This window comes from Silurus aristotelis (genome assembly GCF_946808225.1).
Source record: "Silurus aristotelis genome assembly, chromosome: 13".
Lineage (NCBI taxonomy): Eukaryota > Metazoa > Chordata > Actinopteri > Siluriformes > Siluridae > Silurus > Silurus aristotelis.
In genome coordinates, this window is record NC_139586.1 from 18,878,841 (window position 1) to 18,890,888 (window position 12,048).

General features: G+C 37.4%; 1 protein-coding gene across 4 annotated transcripts in view; it reads right to left on the reverse strand.

Annotated features, from left to right (window-relative positions):
- Nucleotides 1-5,723, reverse strand: part of LOC310735938 (myocyte-specific enhancer factor 2A-like) — a 40,702-nt gene extending 34,979 nt beyond the window's left edge. The window contains exon 1 of one of the 4 annotated variants that reach the window (XM_083559249.1): nt 5,493-5,723. The gene's annotated coding sequence lies outside the window, so the exon portion shown is untranslated. Of the gene's footprint in view, nt 1-234; nt 301-5,471 lie in introns of those variants that run through there. The other 3 variants (XM_083559251.1, XM_083559250.1, XM_083559248.1) reach the window with 3 other exon arrangements.
- Nucleotides 5,724-12,048: the final 6,325 nt, after the last annotated feature.

Genomic DNA, 12,048 nt, shown 5'->3' on the forward strand with positions numbered 1-12,048 from the left:
CAAATCACACAAAAGATTAGGCGTCTAGGCCAAGTTGTTTATAATATGAATTACGTTAGAGTAGTAATTCTACAGAATATTTATTTTATAGTGGCAGTAAATGCTACATATAAATAATCAGGTGCTGACAGTTTTTTTAAATATGAAAATTTCCTGAATTAACTCTGGCTTAACTCTGACACAATCTACAAACAAACGCATTTTTAAATATATATAAATGCAATGAAATCTCACCAGGAAACGTTTTTTATTTATTATACAGAAAGTGGAAGTTATGATGTAGCAATGTACCTTTATTTTCCTTTCTTGAAGCAAATAAAAAAAAAAAGAGAAAGAGAAGAACAGAATAGATTTAAATATTAAAGAATGATACATGCTACTTTTTTTTATTCTTTTAAAGATACATTACTGTATATCCTTTATTTCAATGAGTTCCTAATATCACTTGCAGCAATAAAGAGTTGTTTCTTCAACAGCTTTACCTCTGACTGTTACAAAGTGCTGACACAGGACACCGCTTCACCTAGCATTGATTTTAAGTTTTATTCTGTTTATTTTTAGACTTTAATTATGTGTCAAATGATGCTGAAAGTGGAAACCTTTCTTGTGCTTCACAAATCTTGCAGCATAGGAAAAAGACGGACGGAGAGAAACCGCATTTAACAAACAAAACCATAAAGAAAATGCAATAATCAACTACGGATGGTGTGGTGTGGCCCATTGTCAAGCGGTGTTGATAATTTTTTTAATAAAAGCACATTCTGAAGTAATTTGTCATTTATCTTTAGAACACACTGGAAGAACACTGGAGACTCCTTGCATAAATGTCCATGAACACATCCTTAGAGATGAGTTCACTCTGTCAGTGATATCAATTTAGCCATATTTTTGACTTGATTTCATTTATGGCGTTTGGCAGACACCCTTATCCAGAGCAACTTACAGTTATCTCAGGTATACAGCTGAGGGTTAAGGGCCTTGATCAAGGGCCCAGCAGTGGCATCTGGGTAATGCTGTGATTTGAACCCATGACCTTCCAATCAGACATCCAACATTTTATCCACCAAGCTACCACTTCCCTATTATATGATTATATGGTAGTACAATTATGTGAATAAATTGTTAAGATAGAATTGATACATTAGAACGGGTGCAATTTTTTATAAACTGTCTACAGTTTTATACATAAACGTAAGCAACACCTCCTGACCAATCAAATTCGAAAAATTCAACAGTATCACACAAAATCGTGTATTTGAAACTATTCAAAAGACTTAGACCAGCATAATCTACAACTGAGTTAGTGGAAGTGAATTTAAACTGAACGCACAGTTATACACATGTTATACACGGCGCTACCTCATGATTTAGCACATGCACCGTGATGCACGTCATTTGTGTGAAGTGGGCATCATTCAGTCTAATCAGATTGATCCTGTGCTCTAAATCTCGAGCAGCCGGCGTGAGTTTCAGCCTTAATGTAATAGACTCACGGCTATTAACCTCAGGGAGCAGCAGGAATAACGAATACGGCGTACAAACATGCAACGCAGAGGCTATTTTCAAACCACATGAATCAGGGGGGGGAAAAAGCCATTCGAAGGCTTGTTACTATTTTTATTTCTGGTGAAGCCAGATATAACTACATCATTAAGGAGGCACGGAGCAGTGGATAAAGCATTACGGCCGCCAGATCAATGCGAGCGTCTGTGCATGCCAGGGCCGGGCAACTAACGTCGTACACTTTTAAGATGTTTTCCCATGACATGGTATCCATGAAAGTGTTCGTGTTTTAAAAGTAACAGCCGTGTCAAATAAGGGATTAAACACATTAGTGCTGTAACCATGGAGTCTTAAATACTCATACCTACATAAAGACCTATAGTGTATCAATGTGATATTTAACTACTTTCCCACAATTTAGAACTGCATGCCAAAGCAGGGCAATATGACCATATGATATCAGTATCACAATACAACACTACAATTTTTGAGATTGTAAAATAGTACTACAAAACCGATACCATCGATATTTAGATCGTAATGAATTATTAAAAAATCGATATAATCCATAATGGAGATTGTAATGTTGTTCTGCAATACCGATATCAACGATTATTGAGATTGTAATGTAGTACTGCGATACCGACATCAACGATTATTGAGATTGTAATGTAGTACTGCGATACCGACATCAACGATTATTGAGATTGTAATGTAGTACTGCGATAACGATATCAACGATTATTGAGATTGTAATGTAGTACTGCGATACCGATATCAACGATTATTGAGATTGTAATGTAGTACTGCTATACCGATATCAACGATTATTGAGATTGTAATGTAGTACTGCGATACCGATATCAACGATTATTGAGATTGTAATGTAGTACTGCGATACCGATATCAACGATTATTGAGATTGTAATGTAGTACTGCGATACCGACATCAACGATTATTGAGATTGTAATGTAGTACTGCGATACCGATATCAACGATTATTGAGATTGTAATGTAGTACTGCGATACCGACATCAACGATTATTGAGATTGTAATGTAGTACTGCGATACCGACATCAACGATTATTAAGATTGTAATGTAGTACTGCGATACCGACATCAACGATTATTGAGATTGTAATGTAGTACTGCGATACCAATATCAACGATTATTGAGATTGTCATGTAGTACTGCGATACCGATATCAACGATTATTGAGATTGTAATGTAGTACTGCGATACCGATATCAACGATTATTGAGATTGTAATGTAGTACTGCGATACCGACATCAACGATTATTGAGATTGTAATGTAGTACTGCGATACCGATATCAACGATTATTGAGATTGTAATGTAGTACTGCGATACCGACATCAACGATTATTGAGATTGTAATGTAGTACTGCGATACTGATATCAACGATTATTGAGATTGTCATGTAGTACTGCGATACCGATATCAACGATCACTTTGAACGTAATGTTGTACTGCGATACCGATATCGACGATCATTGAGATTGTAATGTAGTACTGCAATACTAATATCAACGATCATTGAGATTGTAATGTAGTACTGCAATACTGATATCAACGATCATTGAGATTGTAATGTAGTACTGCGATACCGATATCAACGATCATTGAGATTGTAATGTAGTACTGCAATACTAATATCAACGATCATTGAGATTGTAATGTAGTACTGCAATACTGATATCAACGATCATTGAGATTGTAATGTAGTACTGCGATACCGACATCAACGATTATTGAGATTGTAATGTTGTTCTGCGATACCGATATCAACGATTATTGAGATTGTAATGTAGTACTGCGATACCGACATCAACGATTATTGAGATTGTAATGTAGTACTGCGATACCGACATCAAAGATTATTAAGATTGTAATGTAGTACTGCGATACCGACATCAACGATTATTGAGATTGTAATGTAGTACTGCGATACCAATATCAACGATTATTGAGATTGTCATGTAGTACTGCGATACCAATATCAACGATTATTGAGATTGTCATGTAGTACTGCGATACCGATATCAACGATTATTGAGATTGTAATGTAGTACTGCGATACCGACATCAACGATTATTGAGATTGTAATGTAGTACTGCGATACCGATATCAACGATTATTGAGATTGTAATGTAGTACTGCGATACCGATATCAACGATTATTGAGATTGTAATGTAGTACTGCGATACCGACATCAACGATTATTGAGATTGTAATGTAGTACTGCGATACTGATATCAACAATTATTGAGATTGTCATGTAGTACTGCGATACCGATATCAACGATCACTTTGAACGTAATGTTGTACTGCGATACCGATATCGACGATCATTGAGATTGTAATGTAGTACTGCAATACTAATATCAACGATCATTGAGATTGTAATGTAGTACTGCAATACTGATATCAACGATCATTGAGATTGTAATGTAGTACTGCGATACCGATATCAACGATCATTGAGATTGTAATGTAGTACTGCAATACTAATATCAACGATCATTGAGATTGTAATGTAGTACTGCAATACTAATATCAACGATCATTGAGATTGTAATGTAGTACTGCAATACTGATATCAACGATCATTGAGATCATAATGTAATACTGCGATACCGACATCATTCAGATCGTAATGTTGTATTGTAGTTCCTAAATCATCTATCGTTGCGATCATAATGTAGTACTGCAATAACGAGATCGTTGATTACTGAGATCGCAATGCAGAATTGCGATACAGATATCATTGATAATTAAGATTAAAATGTAGTATTGTATTAACGATATCATCGCTTATTAAGATTGCAATGTATTATTGCAATACCGATATCACCCATCATCATTGAGATCGTAATGTAGTATTGCGATAGCAATATAGTTGATTATTGAAATTGTAATATAGTATTGTGAGACTGATATCATCGATCAGTGAGATCGTAATGTAGCATTGCAATATTGATAACATCAATCATTGATATCGTAATGTAGTATTACAGAACCAATATCATCGGTCATTGAGAAAATAATGTAGTATCGCAATACCAATATAATCAATTATTGAGATTGTAATGTTATATTGCAATACTGATATCGTTGATATTTTAATGCAGTACTGCGATACCGATAGCGCCGGATCTTAATGCAGTAATGCGATACCGATATCGTCCATCATTAAGATCATAATGTACTATCGTCACACTGCCCTTCCTCCACGCACAAGCACGATTTGTGGGAAAGTAGTTCGATAATTTCACAGCACTGAGAGTCAGACTATGATATATACCGTATAAAGTGCATTCACACTGTAATAAATTCACTCAGGGGCTAATTCATCACGTGCGATATTGTCATATCGTAAAATGGATACGAGAGCGTGATGAAAAGAGCACACGGTTATGGCTAGACAAAATATGAATTAATAAATAAATAAATACATAGAAATATGTTTGGTTTCAAAAAATGTGTATGTTGGCAGAAAAACAAGTTATTATAAGACATTTGAGGGAAAAATAATAATATTAGGCATGCTGTATGTAAAAACACTGAACTTCTTGTGTGCGTTAGAAAGTTAATTAAATCTCCTGAGTTAACAATATTTGCTCATTTGATTAAAAAATAATACTTTATACCCGATATGATAATAATGTTGACGTTTCAAGACAATAAATACGATAGCAAACCCTGTCCAAATGTATAATGAGAAAAAGTAAATGAAAGTATGAAGAACAGTGTGTTGTCAAAGCAGAGAGAACCCCCCTGGACGGCACTGTGTTCTTCTTAGATTGTCGATAATATCGCACAGTCCTTAAAGCAAAGTGGACCATACACACAAGCTGCAACTCAAGTCCAACTAGATAAGTGACATAAAGGGTTTAAGTGCGTCTCAGACCCATAAAACAGCACTTCCACTATGTCTCCACTCATTCCTGCTCTTTCCTTACCGTCAAAAACCAGGCCACGTTAATAAGGGAAAGTGTGCGCCTGAAACACGTCCTGAGCCATTCTTCACACCGAACTGCTCCACTTCTCTTCTCTCCGCGCAGCCTAAAGAGCACCGAGCACTGAGGCGCTACCGCCGCGCGAATCCCACCTCCTCCTCCTCCTCCTCCTCCTCTCTTTCTCTCCCTCCCTCCCCTCAAGCTCTCCCTCTCTCACTCGCGCGCTATTGTTCTAGCTCGTGTTGTAGCTCGTGCACAGTACCCGGGCGCCACGTAGTTTTTTTTATTATTATTATTTTTATTACTAATTGTTAGCCCGATTCCCTCTCACGCGCTTTCGAGAAATATAACGAAATACTAAACGCGCGCGCGCACCTGGCGGGAATGTTTATATCCAGGATTCCATTATTGATAATCACAACTAATATTACTAACACTAATACCGCTACTAGTTCTACTATCACTATTACAACTAAAACTGCTACTAATACTACTATCACTATTACAACTAATACTGTACAAATACTACTATCACTATTACAACTAATACTGCTACTGATACTACTATCACTATTACAACTAATACTGTACAAATACTACTATCACTATTACAACTAATACTGCTACTAATACTACTATCACTATTACAACTAATACTGTACAAATACTACTATCACTATTACAACTAATACTGCTACTAATACTACTATCACTATTACAACTAATACTGTACAAATACTACTATCACGATTACAACTAATACTGCTACTGATACTACTATCACTATTACAACTAATACTGTACAAATACTACTATCACTATTACAACTAATACTGCTACTAATACTACTATCACTATTACAACTAATACTGTACAAATACTACTATCACTATTACAACTAATACTGTACAAATACTACTATCACTATTAAAACTAAATCTGCTACTGATACTACTATCACTATTACAACTAATACTGTACAAATACTACTATCACTATTACAACTAATACTGCTACTGATACTACTATCACTATTACAACTAATACTGTACAAATACTACTATCACTATTACAACTAATACTGCTACTAATACTACTATCACTATTACAACTAATACTGCTACAAATACTACTATCACTATTACAACTAATACTGTACAAATACTACTATCACTATTACAACTAAAACTGCTACTAATACTACTATCACTATTACAACTAAAACTGCTACTAATACTACTATCACTATTACAACTAAAACTGCTACTAATACTACTATCACTGTTACAACTAATACTGCTACTAATACGACTATTACTATTAAAACTAATACTGCTACTAATACTACTATAACAACTAATACTGTACAAATACTACTATCACTATAACAACTAATACTGCTACTAATACTACTATCCCTATTACAACTAATACTGCTACTAATACTACTATCACTATTACAACTAATACTGCTACAAATACTACTATCACTATTACAACTAATACTGTACAAATACTACTATCACTATTACAACTAAAACTGCTACTAATACTACTATCACTATTACAACTAAAACTGCTACTAATACTACTATCACTATTACAACTAAAACTGCTACTAATACTACTATCACTGTTACAACTAATACTGCTACTAATACGACTATTACTATTAAAACTAATACTGCTACTAATACTACTATAACAACTAATACTGTACAAATACTACTATCACTATAACAACTAATACTGCTACTAATACTACTATCACTATTACAACTAATACTGCTACTAATACTACTATCACTATTACAACTAATACTGCTACTAATACTACTATTACTATTAAAAATAATACTGCTACTAATACTTCTATCAGTATTACAACTAATACTGCTACAAATACTACTATCACTATTACAATTAATACCGGTACAAATACTACTATCACAATGTCAACTAATACCGATACTAATACTACTATCACTATTGCAACCAATACTGCTACTAATACTATCACTATTAAAATTAATACTACTATTACTATAACTACTGCACTACTACCATTGCTCTTACTACGAATACTATTACTACTAGTGCTACTACTACTAATAATAATAATTCTATACTATTACAAATTCTTCTACTAATACTACTGTACTACTACAATAACTCTTACCAATACTTACTACTTCTATAACTTATACTGCTAATACTATTACTACTGATGTACTACTACATAGATAGATAGATAGATAGATAGATAGATAGATAGATAGATAGATAGATAGATAGATAGATAGATAGAAACACAAAAATTGGGGCCCTTGAGTAAGGCCCTTAACCCTCTGTAATCCAATGTCGCTGTATTATGGCTGACCCTGCACTCTGACCCCAGCTTCCTACATCGCTGGGATATAGTAAAAGAAATAAAGTAAAAAAAATATTTTTTTTGTGTGAATAATTATTAATGCAACAGAATCTGTTTTATATATTTTACATTGTTACTTTTAACTACAAAACTTAGTTTCACCAAATCAGGTATAATGTTAGTTTTATTTTCCTATAAATGTAAAAATAATCTACAAGAAAAAATTATTCTAACACTATAACTACTACTACTATTAATAATACCACTACTGTTAATAATGCTAATAGTACTAGTACTAATATGTGGAAGATGAATAAACACAGGGTTAACTGTGTACTTATTAATTACTTTTAATCCATCACCTGTGGCCTTACGTGTTCAGTCTTGGAGAGTTTGGGAATATAAAAGCAGTCTAATAAACAGCTAGCATATCACTGAACACAAAGGAATAATAAGCCTGATATTTAAAGACTTACTTGAGTATTACAAAATTGTTTTACTGTTAAATAGATGAATCTTCAGAATTTCACATTAAATTCATCGTGCAGTTCTTCATCAACGTTACATGTAAATAATGAAATCATTTAATGGATTTAAGTTGAATCAGTCCATTTAAGACATTTAATCCCAGTCCTGAAATGTGATCTTGATTATTGATTAACTTGCAAAGTGTTAATGAATGTTTAATAGAAAATCACATTTGTACAGTTTTTCTAACACCCCTTGACCCTGGACACGAAACCTGCCTTGGTGATCGACAATATACAAGTGAACAGCTTGTAAGCTTGGTGAGGATTGTGAATTTAAAGCCTGTCCTGGGAATAGACTCTGAATGAGATGGCAGTCCATAGCAGGGTACCATACACACAAACCAATTCATCTCCTTGCATGTTTTTGGGATATGGGAGGAAACCAGAGTACCCGGAGAAAACCCACATGGACATGCAGAGGAAATACAAAACTCCACCTAGACAGCAACCTGAGCTCAGGATCGAACTGACTACCGTGGAGCCGTGAGACAGCAACAATACCTGCTGCGCCACTCTGCCGACAGGCTACGTGATAACTGTGCAAATGTGATAAACTGTTTAGGTTCATTTATTCATTTTGGATTCCTCTGTCCTAGTCAGGATAACAGTGGAACTCAGAATCTATCTATCTAATGAATGCTCTCTCCTTCTTTCTTCTCTCACACATTTTCGACACCTATTGACAAATGTTCGAGACAACAATCTACTAGAATGTTTTGGCAAGTGGGTGAAACTCGAGGCCCATGCAGACAAAAGACTTTTAAAATGTGAATATCGGATTGATTATCAATATAAACACTACTGATTAGAAACTAGGACTCTCCTGAAGGCAAACCAGTGCACATGTGAAACATCTAAGAAAGCAGACTGTCCTCTTTTAGGTTCCACACCAGGTCTCATTAAATACAAATTTTAATTAGTGACCTTTACTTTTCTTAAAGATAATAATGCAACTACCCTACATTTTTTCTTCTAATGTACCAGAAATAACTTATCTGCCGAATTTACAACAGGCGAATTACAGGCTGAGACAACACCACCTAAGTGATTCATAAACTGGTTCATATTGTACCTGTAGGTAATAAAAGTCATCAACCCAGCCATTAGGGGGGCACAAGCCAGTGTACTCTTAGTGCCGGTCCCAAGCCCGGGTAAATGGGGAGGGTTGCGTTAGGAAGGGCATCCAGCGTAAAACATGTGCCAAATCAAATATGCGGATCACAAATGAGAATTTCATACCGGATCGGTCGAGGCCCGGGTTAACAACGACCGCCACAGGTATCGTTAGCCGACAGGGTACCGGTGGAAATTGGGCTACTGTTGGCCGAAGGAGGAGAAGAAGAGGAGGAAGGCATCTACAGAGACGGCAGGAAAAGGAGCAGTGTAGGAGAGTAGAGGTTCGGGTTGGTACTTTAAATGTTGGTACTATGACGGGTAAAGGGAGAGAGATAGCTGATATGATGGAGAGGAGAAAGGTAGATGTGTTGTGTGTTCAGGAGACCAAGTGGAAAGGGAGTAAGGCCAGGAACATTGGAGGTGGGTTTAAACTGTTTTATCATGGTGTGGATGGGAAGAGAAATGGTGTAGGGGTGATTCTGAAGGAAGAGTACAGTAAGAGTGTAGTGGAGGTGAAGAGAGTTTCTGATAGGGTGATGATCGTGAAGGTGGAAGTTGAAGGGATGATGATAAATGTCATCAGTGCCTATGCTCCACAAGTTGGCTGTGAGATGGAGGAGAAAGAAAGATTCTGGAGTGAATTAGATGAAGTGGTAGATGGTGTACCTAGGAAAGAACGATTGGTGATTGGGGCAGACTTTAATGGGCATGTAGGTGAAGGGAACAGAGGTGATGAGGAGGTGATGGGTAGGTATGGTTTTAAGGAGAGGAATGTGGAAGGGCAGATGGTGGTAGATTTTGCTAAAAGGATGGAAATGGCAGTGGTGAACACGTATTTTAAGAAGAAGGAGGATCATAGGGTGACGTATAAGAGTGGAGGAAGGTGCACACAGGTGGATTATCTTTTGTGTAGGAGATGCAACCTGAAGGAGATTGGAGACTGTAAGGTGTTGGCGGGGGACAGTGTAGCTAGACAGCATCGGATGGTGGTCTGTAGAATGGTTTTGGAGGCGAAGAAGAAGAGGAGGAAAGTAAGGTTTGAAAGAAGAATAAGATGGTGGAAACTGAAGGAGGAAGAGTGTAGTGTGAGGTTCAGGGAAGAGGTCAGACAGGGGCTTGGTGGTGGTGAAGAGGTGCCGGGTGATTGGGCAACTACTGCAGGAGTGATGAGGGAGGCAGCTAGAAAAGTACTTGGTGTGACATCTGGAAATAGAAAGCAAAACAAGGAGACGTGGTGGTGGAATGAGGAAGTGCAGGAGAGCATTAGGGAAAAGAGATTGGCAAAACAGAAGTGGGATCGACAGAGTGATGAGAAAAGTAGGCAGGAGTACAAGGAGATGCGGCAGCAGGTTAAAAGGGATGTGGCGAAAGCCAAGGAAAAGGCATATGAGGAACTGTATAAGAGGTTGGACACTAAGGAAGGAGAAAAGGATTTATACCGATTGGCCAAGCAGAGGGACCGAGCTGGGAAGGATGTACTGCAAGTTAGAGCAATAAAGGATGGAGAGGGAAATGTGTTGACTAGTGAGGAGAGTGTGTTGAGAAGATGGAGGGAGTATTTTGAGCAGCTGATGAATGAGGAAAATCAGAGAGAGAGAAGGTTGGAGGATGTGGAGTTGGTGAAGCAGGATGTAGATAGGATTAGTAAGGAGGAAGTGAGAGCAGCGATTAAGAGGATGAAGAATGGAAAGTCGGTTGGACCAGATGACATACCGGTAGAAGCGTGGAGATGTTTAGGAGAGATGGCAGTGGAGTTTTTAACCAGATTGTTTAACAGGATTCTGGAAGGGGAGAGGATGCCTGAGGAATGGAGAAGGAGTGTGCTGGTACCGATCTTTAAGCATAAGGGAGATGTGCAGACCTGCAGTAACTACAGGGGAATTAAGTTGATCAGTCACACCATGAAGTTATGGGAAAGAGTAGTGGAAGCCAGGCTGAGAGAAGAGGTGACCATCTGTGAGCAACAGTATGGTTTCATGCCGAGGAAGAGCACCACAGATGCCTTATTTGCTTTGAGGATGTTGATGGAGAAGTATAGAGAAGGACAGAAGGAGCTGCATTGTGTATTTGTGGATTTAGAGAAAGCGTACGACAGGGTGCCGAGAGAGGAGTTGTGGTATTGTATGAGGAAGTCAGGTGTGTCAGAGAAGTATGTGAGGGTGGTGCAGGACATGTATGAGGACAGTGTGACGGCAGTAAAGTGTGCAGTAGGTACGACAGACTGGTTCAGGGTGAAGGTTGGACTGCATCAAGGATCGGCCCTGAGCCCTTTCCTGTTTGCAGTGGTGATGGACAGGTTGACGGACGAGGTCAGACAGGAGTCTCCCTGGACTATGATGTTTGCAGATGATATTGTGATTTGTGGTGAGAGTAGAGAGCAGGTTGAGAAGAGCCTGGAGAGGTGGAGATATGCGCTGGAGAGAAGGGGAATGAAAGTCAGTAGGAGTAAGACAGAGTACATGTGTGTGAATGAGAGGGAGGGCAGTGGAGTGATGCGGTTGCAGGGAGAAGAGGTGAAGAAGGTGGAGGAGTTCAGGTACCT